At 40.6% G+C, this 21,940-nt stretch overlaps 1 pseudogene; it reads right to left on the bottom strand.

Annotated features, from left to right (window-relative positions):
* Positions 1–943: 943 nt before the first annotated feature.
* On the bottom strand, positions 944–13,410 carry LOC147903569 (ABC transporter F family member 4 pseudogene; annotated as a pseudogene).
* Positions 13,411–21,940: the final 8,530 nt, after the last annotated feature.

Below are 21,940 nucleotides of genomic sequence, written 5' to 3'. Positions count from 1 at the left end.
TATTTTGGCTCCCCAATGGAGGTTGCTTGTACTTGCCCTTTCTATGGTAATTGATATTATTTCATTATAAAATAAATAAATGTTATCATTCTCATGAAATAAAGTAAAATCATAATCTATGTTGTTTTATTATTGTTGTCTTATTCTTGCTGCTTGCTAAAGTTTACCCAAAACTCAATTTCAAAAAGGCCTCTTGGCCTCAATGTGCATGTGGGTGTGCACTTGGATCTAACATTGTTAAACCAAAATTAAGGAATCTGAAGTCACTTCTCAAATATTAACTAAGTTACTGTCAAATCGCCCTTGAGCCTCATATGCCTAGTTGAGACCAAGCAATACGATTCCATGTGCTCTTCCAAAGTACTGTGTCTACCTGCAAAGCACAGACTTTAATGGTTTTTGCTAGACTGTTAACATGCAAGATAAGCGGCCAGTGAGGAACTACTTAAAGAAATATATAATTTATACAGAGATATGAAAACAAAGGAAAATTTTTCGAGGCCAGCTACAGCTCCGCAATCCTAGCTAAATCACACTTGGCACTACTCGTCATGATATGCTTAGACATACAACCCTTACATTGACTCCACAACTAGTATTTTACAAGAGCCTTGGACTGAGAGAAACTGATCCAAATACTAGAGCTCAAAAGTGAACCAACATATTGATACTTTTTTTAAATCTCCTAACGTCAAAAAAATTTGATGCAAAAAGGGGCATTGTTAACTAGCAGTTGATAGGGTTGTATTCTAACTCTCTAACATTTGTGTGAATGAATAAAACAAGAAGGTATCATGAAACGAAATATGAGGCCGGTTGACTTTCACTACCAATAGGTAAAATCTAGTTGCAGCTAAAGAAATCCATTAACACAATACCAGGGCCATTTTCATAATTCAGAAGAGAGAATTCCGAACACGAACCTTGCTCTGCACAACAAAACCTACTCATCAACCTCGGCACGTATCTCTCTCTGCAACTCAGTCTTGTGCTCCTCAAAGCTACCTACATACTTTCTTATGCGACGATCTTCCACAACCCATATCTCACTTCTTTCTTCATCTTCACATACATGAGATATCAAATGAGAATCATGACTCCCTAGCACCACTCCACCTGAAAATTCATCTAGGGCATCTGCTAAAGCATCAATGCTCTACATATCCAAATGGTTGGTGGGCTCATTGAGAAGTAGAATATGAGACTGGAGCCATGGATATTGCAGTAAAAACTACACGCACCTTCTATCCTCAAGAAAGTTTCACAATGAGTGTGAGATGATTATGACTAAGTAAGCCAAACTTTCCCAGCTTTGCACTGCCTCCTAGGCCTTCTTAGTTTGGATACAAACATAGCAAATACTAGACCGCAGTCTCACCCATTGTAAGCAAAACAACAAAGTGCTGAGAATACCAACCAATTTTGAGTTTTTGGATTTCCCTAGATTCCCACTCTAGAGGCCGCAAGTCTCCTACCCGTAATTTTAGAAGCATAGATTTACCAGCACCATTGGGGCCAACTATAGCAACGCACATGCCCATATCTATGCCCACATCGATTCCCTTTAGAGCAAAATCCTCCCAACTAGGATAGCTGAAACTAACCTCAATGAGAAGAAGGGATGTTGTACGCTCTGTGGGCTCAGGGAAATGAAACTTCATGCGGTAATCTCTCCACTTTTTGGGTGCTTCTTGAATTGACTATTCATTGTCCACCCCACCAGCATTGCCTTTCCCTTTTGCACCAGTTTCCCTCCCAGCAACCATCTTCACCCTATCCTTCATTTTTCTTACTGCACTCTGTTTCCACTATGCTTTGCTACCTTCAACTGCTTTTCATAGATATTATGTTTTTTGTTTTTCTCCTTGCATTTCTACTCATACCCAGCTTCAAATGCATCTGAATTCCCTTGGTCATAGTGCAACTTTTCATCATGGAGGTAGATGATATCAGTGCAAACAGAGTTTAGGAAATCCCAATCGTGTGACAGGTTCACAAGTGTTTTTTTCCACTTGGAGAGATATTCATCCACCCACAACACAGCCCTCAGGTCCAAATGGTTGGTCGGTTCATCCAACAAGGTCGGCTACACAAATAGAACCCAGCCCTAGAGCCCCGTCCAATGAAATTTTCATCCTCCAACCTCCATTGAAAGACTTAGTGCCTCGTGTTTGCATCTCCTTGGTGAATCCCAACTTGAGAATGCTCTCAATGGAAGCAAGAACGGAAGAGGAGAAAGAGAAATAGAGAGCCACACAAGTTTTGGTGGGTGCAAAACACCCTAATCTTCTTAGGCAGAGCTGAATACTATGTGACATTCATTGATGATGCAACCAGGAAAGTGTGGGCTTATGCTATAGCTCGGAAGAGTGATGTGTTCCAGGTATTTTAGAAATGGCTGGCCTTGGTAGAAAATCAGTCAGGTAGAACGCTTAAATGCCTACGGACTGACAATGGTGGAGAGTGTCTCTCTCATGAAGTTCAGCATTTCTGTGATACACGTGGGATTAAGAGGGAGCTCACATCCCCTCGTACTCCAGAGCAAAATCCAATTTCAAAAAGATGAACCGCACCATTCAAGAAAGGTTGCAATGCATGCTTTCCGATGCAAGTCTTTCTGGTGGTTTTTGGGCTGAGGCAATGAAGACTACAGTACATGTGATCAATAGATCACCTAGTAAGAGTTTGGATGGTGGTATTCCTGAAGAGGCATTTTCATTCATTTATATATGTGTTTGAGTATTGTACATAACCAAGGTAAAGGCACAGTGACCTTTAACCCCCACAACCTCCCACTTAAAGGATAATGTGCCTTTAAGGGAGAAGAACCAGTGAGCATACTATCCTATGCCCATCAATACATGACAATACTCAAACCGCTAACTAAGTAGACACTTCATCAGCATATCTGTAGGGTTATCATCTGTATGAACCTTGACAAGCTCTATGCGCTTGTGAAGTACCTCCCTGATGAAATGGTACCTGACCTCAATGTGTTTGGTCTTTGCATGAAAGACTAAATTCCGTGCTAGCTGAATAGCACTCATGGAATCACTATGCAATGTCGGTGCACCTATATGAATCCCCAAATCTCCCACTAGCCGATCAAGCCATACAACCTCCTTGCAACCCTCTGTGGCTGCAACATACTCAGCCTCTGTGGTAGACAAAGCAATGCACTTCTGTGGGCGAGACATCCACGACACTACACCACTTGCAAAGGTGAACACATAACCAGAAGTGGATCTCCTACTATCCACATGCCCTGCATAGTCTAAATCTGTGTACCCAAGTACACGCATGTCTCCTCTACCAAAGCAGATGCACATCTCCTTGGTACCCTTCATGTACCTCATGATGCACTTAATTACCTCCCAATGTCTCTTTCCTGGATTAGCCATATACCGGCTAACAACTCCCACTGCAAATGAAATGTCTGGTCTAGTAGCTATCATAGCATACGTAAGACTCCCAACTGCTAATACATAAGGAACCTTGGCCATCATGGCCCTTTCCTCATCCAATTTGGGACTATCTGTATGACTCAGTTTCACATATGGAGGCAATGGAGTACTCATTGCCTTCCCCCCCTCCATATTGAAATGCTACAATACTTTTGTAACATACTCCTTCTATGAAAGCCAAAGGAGTTTCCTACTCCGATCACATGTGATGCGCATACCAAGAATATGACCTGCAAGTCCCAAATCCTTCATATCAAAGGCCTCATGCAACTCAAATCCTTCAATTTCACATACTCAGCCTTTGTGGTAGACAAAGCAACGCACTTCTGTGTGCGAGACAAGTCCAAGCATGCATCTAAGTGTGGTTATCTTCACAACCGGAGAGAATATCTCATCAAAGTCCACACCCTTCTCTTGCGTGAACCCTTTAACGACCAAACGGGCCTTGTACCTAGGCACATCATCACTTGTGACCTTCATTTTGTAGACCCATTTACATGGTAATGCTTTCGTTCCATGTGGCAAAGAAACCAAGTCCCAAGTCCTATTCTTCATAAGTGAACTCATCTCTGATTGCATAGCATACTCCCACTTGTGTTGATCCTCGTGCATCATAGCCTCTCTATAGCAAGAAGGCTCCCTGCAATCAGTAAGCATCACATAGTGTACCCCTGGAACAAACCTATCAGGCGGTCTAGACACTCTAGATGATCTTCTCAAGGGCATTTCAACTTGCTATCCCACCTACATATCAACCACATTTGGCTCATCATTTCCACTAATAGATGATCCATCATCTACCCTTAATTGTATATCTGTGGGAGTACTTGGTGGTACCATTTCTTGCACATTTGGTGCATGGACAGCTTGCTGTCTATCAACATATGCAGGTGGATTCACATCCTAGAAAGTGATTCTCCTCATTTCCACATCCCTCATGGGTGCCTTATGCATCTTCTTCTCATTGAAGACTACATCATGGTTGCATATTATCTTCTTTGCTTCTAGATCCCAGAGACGATAGACCATCTCTCCACTTTCACCATAACCTAGAAAGATGCATTTTCTAGACTTAGGATCTAGCTTCTTTTGAAGCTCTTTTAGCACATGTGCATATGCATCACACCGAAATATACGCAAATGAGAGTAAGAGGGCTTCTTGCCACTCCATGCCTCTTCAAGAATACCACCATCCAAACTCTTACTAGGTGATCTATTGATCACATGCACTGCAGTCTTCATTGCCTCAGCCCAAAAACCACCAGAAAGACTTGCATTGGAAAGCATGCATTGCAACCTTTCTTGAATGGTACGGTTCATCTTTTCTGCAACTAGATTTTGCTCTGGAGTACGAGGGGATGTGAGCTCCCTCTTAATCCCACGTGTATCACAGAAATGCTGAAAGCCATGAGACAGGTACTCTCCACCATTGTCAGTTCGTAGGCATTTAAGCGTTCTACCTGACTGATTCTCAACCAAGGCCAGCCATTTTTGAGATACCTAGAACACATCACTCTTCTGAGCTATGGCATAAGCCCACACTTTCCTAGTTGCATCATCAATGAATGTCAGATAGTATTCAGCCCTGCCTAATGACCGTGTAGGCATGGGACCACATACGTTTGAATGCACCAAATCAAGCTTTTCAAACTCTTTCTTTCCCCTTCTTTTATGGGCTGATTTAGTCTGCTTCCCATAGAGACAGTGCTCATAAAATTCAAAATCAGAGAAACTCAAATGCGGTACATAACCCAAACGGCATAAGAGTTTCATCCCATTTTGGCTCATATGGCCCAACCGGCAATGCCATAAAGAAGTGCTTGGCTACTCAGTTATTGCAACAACATGATCAAATATCCCTGATACATGTAAGGGATACAAAGTCCCACACTTGGCACCCCTGGCCAAAAGCATAGAGCCCTTCTGAATTTTCCAACTCCCAAAACCAAAAATGGTCTGAAAACCAGCATCATCTAGCTGACCCATTGAAATGAGACTCTTGGTCAACTTTGGCACATGTCTCACATTTTTCAAAATAAATGCAGACCCATTTGCAAAAGAAAACTTTATGTCACCTACTCCTGCTATGTCACATGCATAGTCATTTCCAAGATGCACACAACCTATCTTTCCACTATCATATATGGAGAACTATTCCCTATGGGAAGTAACATGGAATGAAGCACCAGAATCCAAAATCCGATCCTGGGAATATGCATCATCTGAAGTGGTAAGCAACTCTACATATAAACTAGACATGAAGAGAATGTCATTGTCACTATCATGTTTGACTGCATTGATGTCCTCGATCTTCTTTTTTCCTTTGTCCTCCCTTGGACTCTCTTCCTTCTGATTTGCACCCCAATTTGCATTCTTTTTGTTGTCCTTTTGCTCTCTTTTTAGCTTGTAGCAATCCTTTTTCATCTGGCCCTTCTTGCCACAGTGGTAACACTCAATGTTTCGTGCCCTGGATTTGCTACAAGACTTTCCTTTTTCTTGGGACTTCCCCTTGAACTATGATTTGCCCTTTGCACATTTAAGGCTGCATCTTGCTTGTTGCCATCCATAGACTTTCGTCTAATCTCCTTGGCCAACAAGCTACCCACAACATCATCAAACTTCAATACTCCACCAGGTGCAGAGGTACTGACAGCTATACGGAGGGTATCCCATGAGGATGGCAATGAACATAAAAGAAATATTGCCTTAGTGTCCGCATCAAAATTTATCTTCTGAGCCTAAAGCTAGCTTAAAATAATATTGAATTCATTCAAGTGAGAAGCAATGGAGACCCCTTCCTTCATCTGTAGCTCAAACAACCTCTTCATGAGGTAAACTTTATTAGAGGCAGTTTCCTTCTCATAAGTGGCACACAGTTTCTTCCACAAATCTTCCATAGTCTGCTCATTTACTATTGTGAAATAAACTGACTCTACAAGATGAAGTCTAATAGTAGACTTTGCTAATGAATCCAACTCATTCCAATCATCCTCAGACATATCTATAGGCTTAGCTTAGGCTTAGCTTCAATACCTGCCAAGGCTTTAATCTGTTTCTTTTGAATAAGCACATCCCTTATCTATTCTTTCCACAAAGAAAATTTTGTTCCATCAAACTTTTTAATGCTGAAAAACTCCTTTTCAGACATGGAAGAGGATGCCATGATGCAAACGAAGCAAAATCCCAATTGCTAGTGCCTGCAAGAGAGAATCACACCAAATACTAGGTGCACCCAAATGTGTATGCCACAATAGAGTGAAATATCACCAAAACTCAAAGCTCAAAGCATCAAAAGATGCAACTGACTCATGTGCATGTACTATGCATCCATATGAGCAAATCTAGCCCAAAAGAAAATGCCAACTGCAATGGCAATCCAAAATGCCAATAAGTGCCAAATGGCTCAAGCATAAACACTATCCACGGGCATATACATCAATAATAAGAGAGCATAATGCTATCAATGCATCACCTACAATGTGTCAAAGCTATCCCTCAGCATAAAATAGCATCCATGTGCAAAGCGTCCATAAAAAATAGCATCCCACAAGTCAATCTGGGCCTATCAGCGCATCCAATAAGGATCACAATGCATCCAAATGGCCTATAAATCATCCACTGCAACCCAATGCACACCATGAATGAGTGCACACAGCTCAAACTGCAACCAGAGTGATCTACGTAAGGTATGCTCAAGAAATCATGGTCCCATGGCAATGACCGCAACTGAAAATAGAACCTGGGATGCCTCAAAATATGGGTGTCATTGCATAATCGAACTTAGCAAGACAATCCGCAAATATTTCTCTTCTGCTGGAACTCCAAAATCTCAACCGATGAGTGAGAAATGGGAGTCAACACTTATCCATAGCCATGTGGCATAAATCTAAGGTTTCAAAACCTTAGAATGAAAAATGCATAACAGAGAGATGAAATCCAATACACAGAGATCTATAACTCTAAAAATACTCCACCGAATCGTGCAAGAATTGATAGGTAAGGGTTTTTAAGCATCCGGAATGCAATGGAACAAACGGTTTTGAAAACCGTGGTCTCACTGGGTCCAACACACGGACTGAAGAACGTTTTTGGAAACAGAACTATTTGTAAACTCCACCAGAGTGCGAATGATGAGCAACATAGAAGTTTTAGGACCTCTTGAGTCCACCGGAACTATAGCAAGGGCTCTCAACAAGGAGGAGTAAGAAAAAGGTAAAGGTACGAGAGGTCTCTTCTATCTCTAAAGAAATTGATCCGCACCCATATACAGTAGATGTCATCATAGATAATTATCGTGTCAAAAGTGTGTGTGTTGATGGGCGAGCCGCATGTAATATCATGGTGCCCCGAATCATGAAGAAATTGAATTTGAAATGCACAAGGCATTCCTCCACTCGAATCAAGGTAGCAGATGGTCTATGACTCACCACCCTGGGAGTCATTGAGGATTTGCCCATCACTGTCAATGGGTTGACCACCACCGTCAATTTCTATGTTGTGGACATCGAAGATATAGGCAGGAGTTACCCAGCCATACTCGGGACACCATGGTTGAGAAAGAGTGATGCAGTCAGCTATTGGAAGATAGGACACATGTCTTTTGGTGCTTCTAAGGAAAGGAGAAGATCCCGGTGCAACTAGGTGCCACAGAACCAGAAGAAGAAGAGGAGAAAGACAGTGATACTCTCTCGTCCTCGGTGTCTGAATCAATGGAAGAATTAGATAGGGGGGAGGAGTTCTTATAGGAGAGGAAGTTTACATGATGGGGGTGTCTTCGACCTTGCCACCTGCAGAAAAGGTAACAGCAAGTCCTCAACAGCTTGAATCTATGCTTTCCCCAGACCTCACTCCAAGTGAGAAAGATGAGTTTCTAGAAATGTTCAAAGGTTTCCCTGACCTCTTTGCAACAAGCTACCACCACCTTTGCCATGTGACTGCCATAGAGCACAAGATAGAGCTGAAGCCTGTGATGCAAAGCCTGTGGCTCAGAAGTATCGGAGATTAGGGCCCCTACAGACCGATGCTTTGTGCTCAGAGTTGCAAAAACTTGTAGAAGCTGGGTTTATTGTTCTGGTTCACACTACTGAATGGGTTTCACTAGTGGTAGTCACCCCAAAGAAAAACAACAAGTGGTGGGTCTACATCGACTATAAGAAACTCAATGCGGCCACCAAGAGGGATCATCTTCTTCTGCCCTTTCAAGACCTCATTCTTGAGAAGGTAAGTGGTCATGAGATGTATACTTTCTATGATGGTTACTCCGGGTTTTTTCAAATCAGAATTGCCGAAAGAGATGTGCTTAAAACCACATTTGCCACACCCTGGGGGACATTTGCATTCAAAGTAATGCCATTTGGCCTCACCAATGCTCCTGCCACCTTTCAAAGACTTATGCAGATGGTGTTCGCTCCTTATTTGGGGGATCTCTTGGAGGTGTTTTTAGATGATTTTTGTATATTCTCGTCATGCAAGGAGCACGTCATGAAGGTTAGGTTGGCCTTCCAAAGGGTCAATGATGCGAATGGTAGTCTTAACCTTGAGAAATGCACCATTGGAGCCACTCAAGGGAGGTTACTTGGACATATTGTCTCATCTGAGGGTGTCAAGCCTGACCCCGAGAAGGTAGAAGCCATCCTCAAGCTCTCCCCACCAACAACCAAACATTAGATATGCTCATTTGTCAATCTATCAGGATACTATCACCGCTTCATTGATCAATATGCTACTTTGACATGACCCATGACTATGCTATTGAAAGATGGCTGATTTCTCTTGGAATGAGGATTGTGATCATGGGTTTGCACAAATCAAGAATGTTCTAGCTTCAAAACCCATTCTACGCAATCCAAATTGGCCAAAGACTTTCTATATCAATCCTAGGTTTGGTGAGCACACTCTGGCAGGTATTCTTCTCTAGCAAGGGGAGGATCGGTTATGTATCCCATTCGATTTGCTTCTCAATAATTGCTCGACACCGAACGACGCTACTCAGAGGCTAACAAGCATGCCTTGTCTTTGGTGTTCTGCATTCAGAAATTTAAGCATTATGTGGCTGGAAAGTCCTTCATTATGCTCACTAGCACTGGTCTTGCAAAGCAGGTTCTTCAATCAGCAAATCCCATGGGCCGGTTGGCCAAATGGTTGGCAATTTTACAAGAATATGATTTTTCTTTCAAAATTGTATAAGGAGGTTGTTCCAACTTGAAGAATGCTTTGATTGATTTAGAGTAGTGCCTTGATGTAACCCTTGTAGTAGCCATAGAAGTTGGGGATCCATGGTATGGCGGTATCTACAAGTTTCTGACTGCTTTCTCCTTTCCTTCAGAAAGTACTAGCTATGAGAGAAAGAAGATCCGCAAAGATAGTAGGCACTACACCCTCTTTGATGGGGTGTTGTACCGTCAAGGCATGGATGGGGTACTAAGATGGACCATTGATGCAGATGAAGTACCCAAGGTATTGAAGCATTATCATGATAGATTTTGTGGAGGCCACTATGCTAGTGACTATACAGCTAAGAAGATTTTACATGCTGGATACTATTGGCCGACCTTGTTCAAGGATGTCACTTTGTATTGCAAAACTTGTGAACCAAGCCAATTCTTTGGTAGGAAGGATTTGCATCCTAGGCAACTTCACCCAGTGATGTCCATCCATCTGTTTCAGAAGTGGGGAATAGATTTTGTCGGGCCCTTGCCCATGACTACTTGCAAAAAGAAGTATCTTTTGGTAGCCACTCAATATGTCACTAAGTGGGCTGAAGCTATCGCCCTCCCCGGTGCAAATGGTAAGGCAGTTTCAAATTTCATATTTGAATGTATCTGCACAAGGTTTGGGACACGCACGAAAATAGTATCTGACCATGGGAGTCCATTCCTAAATGAAGCAGTGGAATTGCTCATGGATCGCATGGGTATTGATCAGCACACTTCTAGCATCTATTATCCAGCATCCATGGGTCAAACGAAGCAGACCAATGGCCTCCTTTGTAAACCCATGGGAAAAATGGCCGCAGGGAATAGGAGCCAGTGGGATCAGAAGGTCACTGAAGCCATGTGGGCTTACAACATCACTCATAAAACGTTTATAGGTCACACTCCTTTTGAGTTAGTGTACACTACTGAGGCCGTTTTACCATTACAGATAGAGATTTCGGCTTTGAGATTGGCACAAGAACTGAGGATGAGAGAAGATGAACATGTAGAGGCCAGATTGGTACATCTTGAGAAGTTAGATGAAACCCGATGCCTTGCACTACACCAAACAGAGATCCAAAAGAATTGACAAAAGTCCTGCTTGGATGCTAAGATTTGCAAGGGATGGGAAAGACACTTTGCTAAGGGGGATGTTGTGCTATGCTTTGATAATAGATTGGACCACCAAATGGATAAGAAGTTTCTGCCACTATGGACTAGTCCATACAAAGTCATCAAGGAACGTAGCAATGGGTCTATACAAGTTCAGGAGCTACATGAACCATATGGCAAGAAGGTGATCAACAAGCATTATCTCAAGCCCTTCTTTGTGTGTGATGGTCCCAGGCATGGAAATGCTATGCATTCCCTGCCTGGGGGGGGAACTGTAAATTTGACCAAAGTAAGAAGGCATAAATATGAGTGTAATCCCTTTTCCCCACCCAGGTTAACACTTCTCCCCTCACGTTCCCTATTCCTCTATGGCCCTCGAGCGTCACCATACCTATCTTCTAGCCTCTTATCTTGATTTCTTTTCCGGCTAATAGTAGTCAGGCCAAAGACTTATGCAAAGGAGGGTAGATCAACAGTCTCTGTCTCATAAGTAAATGGATGTAGTGCCATGTGTTGAACTCTGCGCTGTTGACAATGATAAGATTATGTCTCATTATTATGCCAGCATGGCAATCATGATGCTAGGAAAACTTTCGACAAGCGCGGGTGCGCACAAAATTCAAAATCTCACCCACCAACACATCATGTCGTGGCCCCAAAAATAGTTTTCGATTGGCTACACCCAATCAAGCATTGACCATCATTATTAAATATTTTCAATAGTAGCCTACTTACGCTATGACAAGTGGCGTGACATCATGGTAGACTGCAGGGTGGTTTTGTCTTTACTCACAACTACCCTGGGTGGTCACAACTCTAGCATTGGCACGGCAGTAGACTGTAGAGCTGCGCAACCCCCCCCATGAAGGACATGAACCCATACCATGTAATTCATAGAGAATCCAAGCTCTGTCTCACGAACTACCGGTCTACTCAGACTGTGAACTGCCAGTCTGCTCAATGCGCACCATGTTGGTTTTGGCCCGATTGCACGTATGTGTGTGAAAGAGAGGGGAGCAATTTTTGCCACATGTTTCATCGTGGCCGTCAACTTGGTGCAGTTTGTGCCATGTCATCTGTGCGATGTGCCATGCTATATCATTGGTCTATGTGATGCCATGTCATCATGCACACTGTCTAATCGCCTCTGTCCCCCTACATTGATCGCCATGTGTCTACCCCCATTCACTGTGCCATCATCTATGATCTGTGCTATGCCACATCATTTCTTTTCGAATATCTATATATATCCAATATTATAAATATTTCCAAATTGATCGAAGTGATGTTGTACAAAGCTCGCTGAAATTTGCATGCAAAACCAATGAAGGAACAGAGATGGAAAGCAATGGTAGCAATGACATTTCTTTTGTCTATTGTCTCAGGAAGATGAAGCCGTTTTGCAATGGGTCTCTCGGTAACCCAAGATTATTGTACATGAGATTGATTGCTTGGAGGAGGAACATAGTGTTCCACAATGTCGACCCGAGAGTGTCATTCGCAAGATGGATCTATTTCAGCAGAAATTGTGGGAAGGCCTTCAAATTTTAATCCATAGTTTGTGAAGTATGTTGTTGAATGCTCCTGTTACTATGCTTTGTGTTGAGCCACTATCCTGGAAGCCTTGTGCAAATATAAAGTTCTTTAGAGATCTTGAACTTGACCTCTTGGAACTTCGGCTACTCTGTTTTTTTTTTTTCACCAGTCTTTTTTTGGCTTTGAGTTCAACCTCAAAACCACTTTTCGATTCTGCATGAAGCCAATTGGAAATGCATAAGAGTAAATCTTGGATATATTATACCCGAGTCTTTTTTAGAGGTTGACCACCCCTCTAATACAGTCGTCTTTTCAATAGAACTTGAGCTTTAAGTAGTAAATTTTCTTTGAATTTATCCATCCTTAGATACAATGGTGGTCTCTTTTCGAAATGTAGAAGAGTAAAACTTGGTTGTATACTACCCGGGTATATGACTTTAGGGGCTGACTATACATTTGTCTTTTCTATATAACTTGAGTTTTAAAGTAATAATTTGCCTTTGCATTTATCCATCCTTGGATACCTTTGCTTCATCAGGTTGGACTTTATAATTTGATGGACATTTTCTAATTATATTGTATGATTCTATAGCTTGTTATCTATAGTAGCTCACATTTCTTTAGTTATGTGGATATGGATCAAATTCCTTTAGCTCATGTCAATGTGGCCCTCAATCCATGAGTCAGCAAAGGATGGACACAAGTGTCAGGCATGTTGTTATACACGCATTCATGTACCTTAGGTGAGAAGCTCAATAAGTTGCTATTGCTTTTGTCCTAGACCATTGGGGACTTGATGTCCCAAACTAGATGCAAGTATATAAATACCTCGAGCTTGGTATACAACAATTCATAGGTTTGCACATACTTCCTTTCATAGAAGAGTCCTTTCACTATGAAGGAGCCTCGGGCAATGATGTTTCCCCAAGATTTTTAACAACTCTCATGGTAATTTTCTTCTCTTTTGTGCACTGGATAATGTAAAAGTCATCATTCTCTGCATTGTTATTTTTTGCACTAACTTCAAAATTATCTCCAACTAGCAACGCATCACCAAGTGTGTCATAATGCCCCCCATATGTCGCATCATCAATAACACCCATGTCAAAATCATTCTCAATACTAACACTGATTCATCTGTCAATGGTTCAAAATTAATGTAATTCCAAGTGGATATGTGATTGACTGGTGCATCTCCCCCCAAGTTGCTACATACAATCACTACAAAAGCATGATAGTTTCCTAGTTCTTAGAGCTATGTCATCACAATCTCAAAACGCTAAAACTAAATGTATTGATCATGACTCTGGTATAGCTTTGTAGTTCGATTTCTTCTCTCTGTTCACATCACTAGGTTTTATTTCCCAAAACAATCTAGTCACCTCATGAGCCTAGGAATTATATGAGCATTCAGCTACACAAGTAGGTTTTGCTTCAAAAATCACACTACATCAGCAACACTTTGCAGCTTTACACCATCCACCTTTAGTTGCTTGTGAGTCAATGATCTTTTAACAATAGCTCCTACACCACCATGCTCACCCTTCCCGTGACTGAAGCCAAAGAAGTTCCACATCATTTGCAATCCAGTCTTGTAGATGCACCAAGCTACAAAGTAGAAAGGCCTTTTATCTTTGAATTGGGAGGTACTCCATCATACCATACCCAATGTCATTTAAGCATTAGACCAAAATCCTTCAATCATTCATGATGCATCATGAAACAATGCTACACAACAAGAGCATCATGCTACTTATCATCAAATATATAGAAGTGATGGGTTTTGTGGATGTCAACTACAATACAACAATTAGAAATGTGAACAAAGATTGTTACTTGGGTGGAATACTAGTGCATGGACTATATCTCATTCTGCTCCTTGAAGCTATAGTTTTCAATGAAATCTACCGATGATACAACCACATCTTTGTGGAACCTTGTCAAACATTCTTTATATCACTTTGCTTGCCATTTGTATAAAAAATTGTGTTCGATAAAATCCACCAGGTGAAAATTCCAATCAATCAGTACCCTAGTAGACATGTCTTTGTGTGTTAAAACCTTCCTTTTCTTCTTCTTCCCATCAATAGTAAATCTTGCTTCTTAAATCCTACTTCTATGTCTTCAAATGGGTGTTTGCTGAATGGTTTCTCAATTGTACATACTGGCAACTTCTAAGGTCCACAATCTGTGCATTCTCCCATGACACACTTCAGAGCATGGAAGGCAGAAGTTACTAGTTTTGCACACAAAATAGGAGCAAAATAGACTCCCAAACTAATGTGACACCCTTGTAGGACTTATTTGTAGACTTGCATCCTTTTGAATGTCCATCCACCATGCAAATATCACAAGCATATTGCCATGCACATCCATGCAATCCAAAAGCAGGACTTCTCATGTGATTCAAGGAATCTTTTAAAAATTACATCTGAAGGTGTCCAATGCAACAACATGTGTAGTGATCCTTGAGCTTATGCATGAAATAAGGCTTTAAGTTCTCAAATGCCCATTATTAAATCTCGATCTTTGGGTGCATTTCCTTAAAATAGAGATAAATCTTCACCTACAACATCAATTAAATAGATAGATTACTTACATGATACCAATATAAACCGATATTTCCTTCCCAATGGTAATATTGGTATATACCCACATTTTTAGTAAAATATGGCTTGAAATCTCATGATTGGCACAAGATGCTCCAAGTAAGTATTTTATGTGCATAATATCTTTTTCCTTTCAAATTTGTGAGTGAATTAGAAGCGACTAATCAACCACTAATCAACCATTCCTCGTGTGTTCAGTTCATACTACCTACTAGCATTTCTCGTAGTGCATCAAAGGATGTGAAGGATTGTATTTACAAGATGGGCGAGCTTGTGAGGTACATTACATGATACAAAATGTGATGCGTATCAATGCTCCATGCAAAGTGTTCATATTGCTAATATGGTGTACTTTACCTATATAGCTAATCTTGACAACACTCAGAGTTGTCACCAACGAAATCTCTCCTATTCTTCTTACCACATTTGCTATTGGCTTTGACTCCTATGATTCTTGATTGGACACTTTTCTTTCTCTTTAGATTGGCTTCTTCTTTCTACAATCCTCTGCAAAATGCCCTTGTTGATCATAGTAGAAGCATTTCTGCTTTCTCTTACTTCCACTGCTTGAAGAATCCTCTCCATTATTAGATTTGTCATTTCTCTTCTTGTTGGGCTTGTTGTTGCTAGGCTTCTTCTTTCCTATGCCCTTGCTCTTACCTTGTGCAATGAAGGATTTGTCACCAAATTCATCAAACCTCTTCTTCCAAGCCTATTCTTGCAAGAATAGGGACCCTATTTATTTGAATAAAAACTATTGCCGACCATTTGCCATGAAATCATGGTTGTCACAAAATCTTTGTGTTGTATGTGGAGGCTGATCCTTTTTGTTGTGTTACCACTGGTTTCAAGTAAAGTAAATTTCCAGGATAGCACACAACATTACTACAAATCATGAGTATCTTGTGCTACCAATTTTTCCTTTTCCACGAGTACACATATCCTTACTTTTATACTGGTACTGTTGAACTAGCATTTCCACCTCACTATGGAAGAGGAACTTACTACAACCACCTAAAAGTAGTATGTCACATTGCATTCTACTCCTATTCTACTACGTAGGTATCTTGCTAATGCAATACTCGTAGAAAAGTGATTTCCTCCATAAGATATCAGAGCAGCTAGTGTAAAACCTGTCCATACTACCACACATTCATATAATGATACCAGTTTTCTAGTAATACCTCTACAACATCATTAAGTAACTATTTTCTTCGTAATGAATGATTGAAAGAAATGTGATAAATTGCAACCTACCACCTGAGTGAGCATGACAATATCAGTATCAAAGTAATACAAGGTTGGGGTATAGTAGTAGCCCAAAGAATGAAAGAATCATGATCATTGTGAGCAGTTGAGTCTCGTCAAGGAGGTGCATAGGGTGCTTGATCCAAGATTTTCTTCTGAGTCGCTTTTGACAAACATCTTTTTTGTTGGGTAACACATGGGTATGGGTAACCCAAAAGGAGAAAACTATCACCTTAACCTCATCACTAATTGACCCAACTAGAGGAGGTTATCATTCACATGTTGACAATGGTAATACACCATATTCTGCCGTGATAATCATGGATTTTTCATCACATTGCCCATTTCATTGTTAGCATCTAATGCAATGACTATTGCAATCACAATGTTTTTAGTAATCATAATTTGTGCTCCAACTATGATTTGCTATATTGAGTGGAAATAGCCATAATTCTTGTAATTTGATTATGTCCTCTACATTCAAAGTTACAATGATCGCACAATTTCTCTTGCACTGAAGAATGAGCTCCTTGTAGTAGCATGTGTCATTTTGATGTATACAAATTATAGTTGTATATCGATGATGAAATTACCTAAGTAGTATTACTGGAACTCTTCTTCACTAGGCTATCATGTTTTGAGAATGTTAGGGAATTCAACATATGTCGGATCTTCAAGATGGTGTATGGATATTTGGAGGAATGAGAAGGCAGCAATTGCCTAAAAAACTCAAGTTACTATTATGGCACTATTGTCAACAGTATTAATTCTTTAGAACCTTGCATTGCAAACAGGTGGTAGTGCCATGTCTTCAAACGAGAGCATTTTCTTTTTCTTGAATGGTTGTAGTAGGGTTTGATTGCTAGCTTCACACAATTGTTTGATGACCATGTTTAGCACCTAGCATGTCATCATTCAAATTTCATCAATGATGATGAGGTCTATGTTTTTTATATCCTAGTAGCATTTGCCAGTTACTAGAAGTGACGCAAGTAAAATGTCATGCTTCTTTAGTAGATAAAATTGGTGATGGATGGTAGTTGCCAAGCAATTGATTCTCATTGCAAGAATCCAAATATATGAATGGATTGTCTAATATTGACCTTCTTTGCAATGTTCCTATTGCTAAGGATGCAACATCACAAGATGTCACTATCAAGAAGGCAGTAAAATCAAGATATCCCGCACACTTTTTTTCCCCTTTTAAAATCCATTTGGCATTATATTTAAAGGAAACAGTGCCAGTCTCAAGGCTCAAAAAATGTCATTATATGACAAGAAGAAAGGATAATCACGATGTAACACACACAAACACACACGCACATGCACACGTGCACACACACACACACATATAGTTCCATAAATTATAAGTCAAAAACAAATAAAATATCTTACTTCATTTAGCTTAGGGGTTCATCAGAATAATGGAACGACTTGCGAGTCGTATCATGTTACCACGTAGTAATGGTGACCATTAGATATCGATTAAGGGAATCCCTTATGTGGGGTGATTTCTATGTGCATGTGTGCTTTGGAGGGAGTGATGACCCAAAAGGGACCTAGATCCTTTGAAGATGCCTAGTTATGTGTGCATCATCATGAGATACTATTGTTTTGTTCATGGCTAGTGGATCATGTATGGAGCTCATGATCATTTGTATACTCGCAGCATGGAGCATTCTGTTGGAGATTTTTATTTTAATGATGCTAGGTTTGTTGTATATTTGTCGATGAACCCACTAAGATGCAAATGACAAATACCCCTGATCCCCCACTGCCAAGGACCAATATCCAAGTTATGTACATATACACACACATAAATATATGTAGAGAGAGAGAGATGTATTAACATCTTTTGGAGGCCTTGTGGACATACAAAGTACAATCACAAAAGTAACCCATACATGCCACTATGGGGGGTTGAAGCAAGGGTTCGCTAAGGCCCTTTGCAGAGTACTATGCACTAAGTTAAAACAAATGCAATGAAAAACTCGTACTCATACTCAAGATCAAAATACATAGCATGATGCCAAGGTGTCTCTCCTATGAGCTGCAAAAATATCTCGTACTTGTGTCTACAGGGCCGTCTCACTTGGTGGTGGGGGGCATGACCTTTGTGATCTCTGTATCTGGTGGGGTGATGTCGATAGTGATCCCTCTAGTCGAGTGATCTCCCTTGAATATGGTTGTGATGGGATGGATCTGCATCATGTGTTCCCTAGTCTGTCTTTGCATATCTGGCTTTGTCTCTCCATGTGGCCATCTCATCCCACTAACCCACTCAACCCTCGTGTCATCTATCTCCTCCTCAACTCCGCTATATCCAAGGGTAGAATCAAAAGTGTAAAAATATGTAACATGTTGCTGGGCTCGATCTAGCTTGGTTGTAGGTACCACTGTCTCCTTTTGCTCTCTACTATTGTGGCACATCAAGGTCTCTCTATGTTGTTGCATCTCCATCAAATAGAGACCGACATAGACTTGGTCTTGGAAATGGATCAATTGCAAGAGAGGCCCAAACCCGTGTCCCTCTTGAAATAGGCAATGATATCTTCCTTGAATCTCATGGGATACATGGCAAGTGCTCCTCTATCTACACCTCCTCTAAAGTGCCTAATCTATATATTTGTTGCTCTCTAGGTGTACTTTTGTCTCTCCCTATGTACTTCTCAATTGATGGATGGGACCCACATCTATCCAATGGAGATACTCAAGGAATGTGAGACTCGTTTGTCATCCAAGTACTGGGGTCTGATAATCACTCCATCCACCGATACTTTGAGGATGGTAGAATTGGAACTTGGTGGGGAATTCCTACTCCACCCCCCCGAGTCTATGATGTGTGGAGCCTAGAGTAAGTCCAACCATATGATTTGGTTGATCTGATCCCATGGAATGAGGTGATCAAGAGCATCTAAACTATACTAAAAGAGGGGGGAGATGATCCATCTCGATGCTCTGGCTGTGAAACCATTTGGATATGTGTGCATGGAAAGCCATACTAATTCCCCTCTCAGCTAGGCATATAGATGCTCTAGTGCCAATCTTGGTAGTCTCCCTCTAGGTAAGGCCAAAGAGATAAGTGACCATCTGGAAGATGGCATCAATTTGACACGATCTCATGTCAACCTCTGCATGTATGACCTAATGGGGGATAGAGTGCTTTGCTCCAGATCATCCTGGATCCCATCATCACCTTTGCTACATAGATGGATATTGTTCTCACTATTGTGCCGAATCCTCGCGTAAGTTGTGTCTTGGATGTGTGAGTCATCGTGAAGACTGGAGCTACAAACCCTACCCCTAGGTAAGTGTACAGTTGTACAATCTCCAGTGTCTCTTGTATACTACAACATGTGAAAATACCTCTTGGACCACATTCCATGATATGGGCTCACACCATTCTATATTCACAAGCCCATTTGGGGCGATCTTGGGAAATTGATTAAGCGACCTTGTTAGCACAAAATTTCCTTTAAGAGCATTGTTATAGTAGGAGTATGATCTCAAATTAGAGATGTAGCAAGGCTCTAACATCAAAAATGGATTCCACTAGCAGATGCCTTTTTTTTGGCTCCAATATGGAATGCCACCAGTTGTTGGCATCTCTACTATACAATTCATGAAAAAAATATTGAGTGGTTTTTCTCACTCAAAAAATGTTATTGACTTGTCAAAGCAGTTTACAATGTGACCATGCTATAACTAACAGTTTTCTATACTTTAAAGCAATTCTTGGAGATGGAGCATGCTACGAGGAGACATATGCTTCCAAAAACAAAATGTATGGCTCGAGGTTTAGTAGCCCAATCAATAAGGATAGCAAAGGCCATGGTACATTGATTCTTTCCTTTGTAGTTTAAGTAGTGTAACATGAAGTTGGGGGTAATAAAAGTTCTCACACCTCTTATCTTCCAACTACTTCCAAAATTAGTGACATAGATCTTTATTACTGGGAAAGGGGAAATAAAATAGAAACTTTCATGCTAAGATACCACACCACACATTCTCCCCTTTCTTCCCTTAGATGAGAATGAATATGGTAACATCCCAAGTAATGTTGCAGTCTAGCATAGGGAGAAGGAAAGGATCAATGGAGGCCATAATCTCATGAAGCCGATCTGTGCCAAAGAGAAGAGCGATACGTTATTAAAAGAAGATCTTGTAGCTATACATGACATGAAATAATATATATCAAGGGGTTTAAAGGGGCTGATTGGGTCAGATGGGTAGGTTCCGCAGAAACATTGCACCTCCTTCACAGATACCTCTACAAATAGCTCAAAAACATTCTGTAAACTATCATCAAACATATAGGCCAATAAGTTTTACCAAATACATGATATGTAAAAATTTAGGTATACAAATAGATGTGCTTTGAAATGACCTTTGTGGTGATATAAGTTTTGTGAGAAACATAGAAATGGTTGAAAAGTTATGGACATTTTACTCGAAGGGATAAACAAAGAAACGGTTGAAAAGTTATGGACATTTTACTCGAAGGGGGTAAAACTATCTTAAAAATAAATAGTCACACATAGAGACTCATAAAATTTTTGTTCAAAATCTTATACAAAGACTAAATACATAGGAGAATGTCTTGAAAAGAGCTTTTATTGTGATATAAATTTTGTCAAAATCGAAGCATCAAGCAGAAAATTGTAAGCAAAAAACTGACAGGGGGTCAAATAGTCATGAAAAACACCTACTCCTTCTATTGATGCCGACTTGGGAGAATACTTCATCCATGCTTAGAATTTATAAATGATCCAAGTCCCATGAGCTCATATAGGAGAGAAGGAAGAGCTCTCTTTGTGGCTTAATAAATGGATAAACCATGTATGCACAATGAGCGACTAAATAGAAAGCACTTTTGAATACTTTGGAAGAGAGAGAAGAACAAAGCAATGGAAAAAGGGGAGAGACATTCAAGAGAGATAACTTGAAGTGACCTTGATTACCAATATATTGAGACTCTACTCAAATGCAAATCCAAATATTACAAACACAAGGGAGAAGAAGAGGTTTCATACATATAAGAGGGAGTGGGAACTCCAAGACTACTCATAGAAAGAGAATGAACTAGAGAGATATGGACTTAAGAGCCTACATAAGAGGATGTCTAGAAGAGAGAGAGGGAAGGATCATGGAAGAGGCTTGAGGAGACTATAGCTACAATAGCATGAGGCTTAATGGTGAAAGAGATGTTGAACAAGGGAGAGGTGGGCTCCTTTTATAGGGATTTTGTCACCCTCATTCACCCATTTACAATTGCTACCTATAGATTCCTACCCCATCAATCACATAAGCCCATATGTCACCATACATGTCCTTTTTGGCTACTCTTGACATGTGTCCCATCAAAATATGCTCATGTGCCTTCAAATATTGAGACAGTCAAGGATCTTCCCACATGGAACCCATAGAGACCCTCTCTTTTCCCACATGGAGCGCATAGGGACCCTCTCTTTTCCATATGTCCACATCCTCCCTATTCCACATAGGAATTCTCCACACTCTTCGCACACTCCACATGCCTTCCACATGCTTAGCATGTGATCTCTCTTACATTATTGGAACACATGGACATGAGACCGACCCCTTTATATGAATCACTCTTCCTATCTCTAAAAATCCTATAATATCCCATACACAAACAACTCGCATCCCATACCAAGGTATTTATCATTCATACACATAGTATTTACAATGATCCATTCCACTCATCCTCTTAATCCCATACAATATGTTAGAAAATGGAAATAATTGAGAGCCA

This window comes from Dipteris shenzhenensis, chromosome 3, assembly GCF_047967505.1.
Source record: "Dipteris shenzhenensis isolate YYH24624 ecotype China chromosome 3, Dip_SZ_1.0, whole genome shotgun sequence".
Lineage (NCBI taxonomy): Eukaryota > Viridiplantae > Streptophyta > Polypodiopsida > Gleicheniales > Dipteridaceae > Dipteris > Dipteris shenzhenensis.
This window is presented reverse-complemented; position numbering and strand designations above follow the sequence as displayed.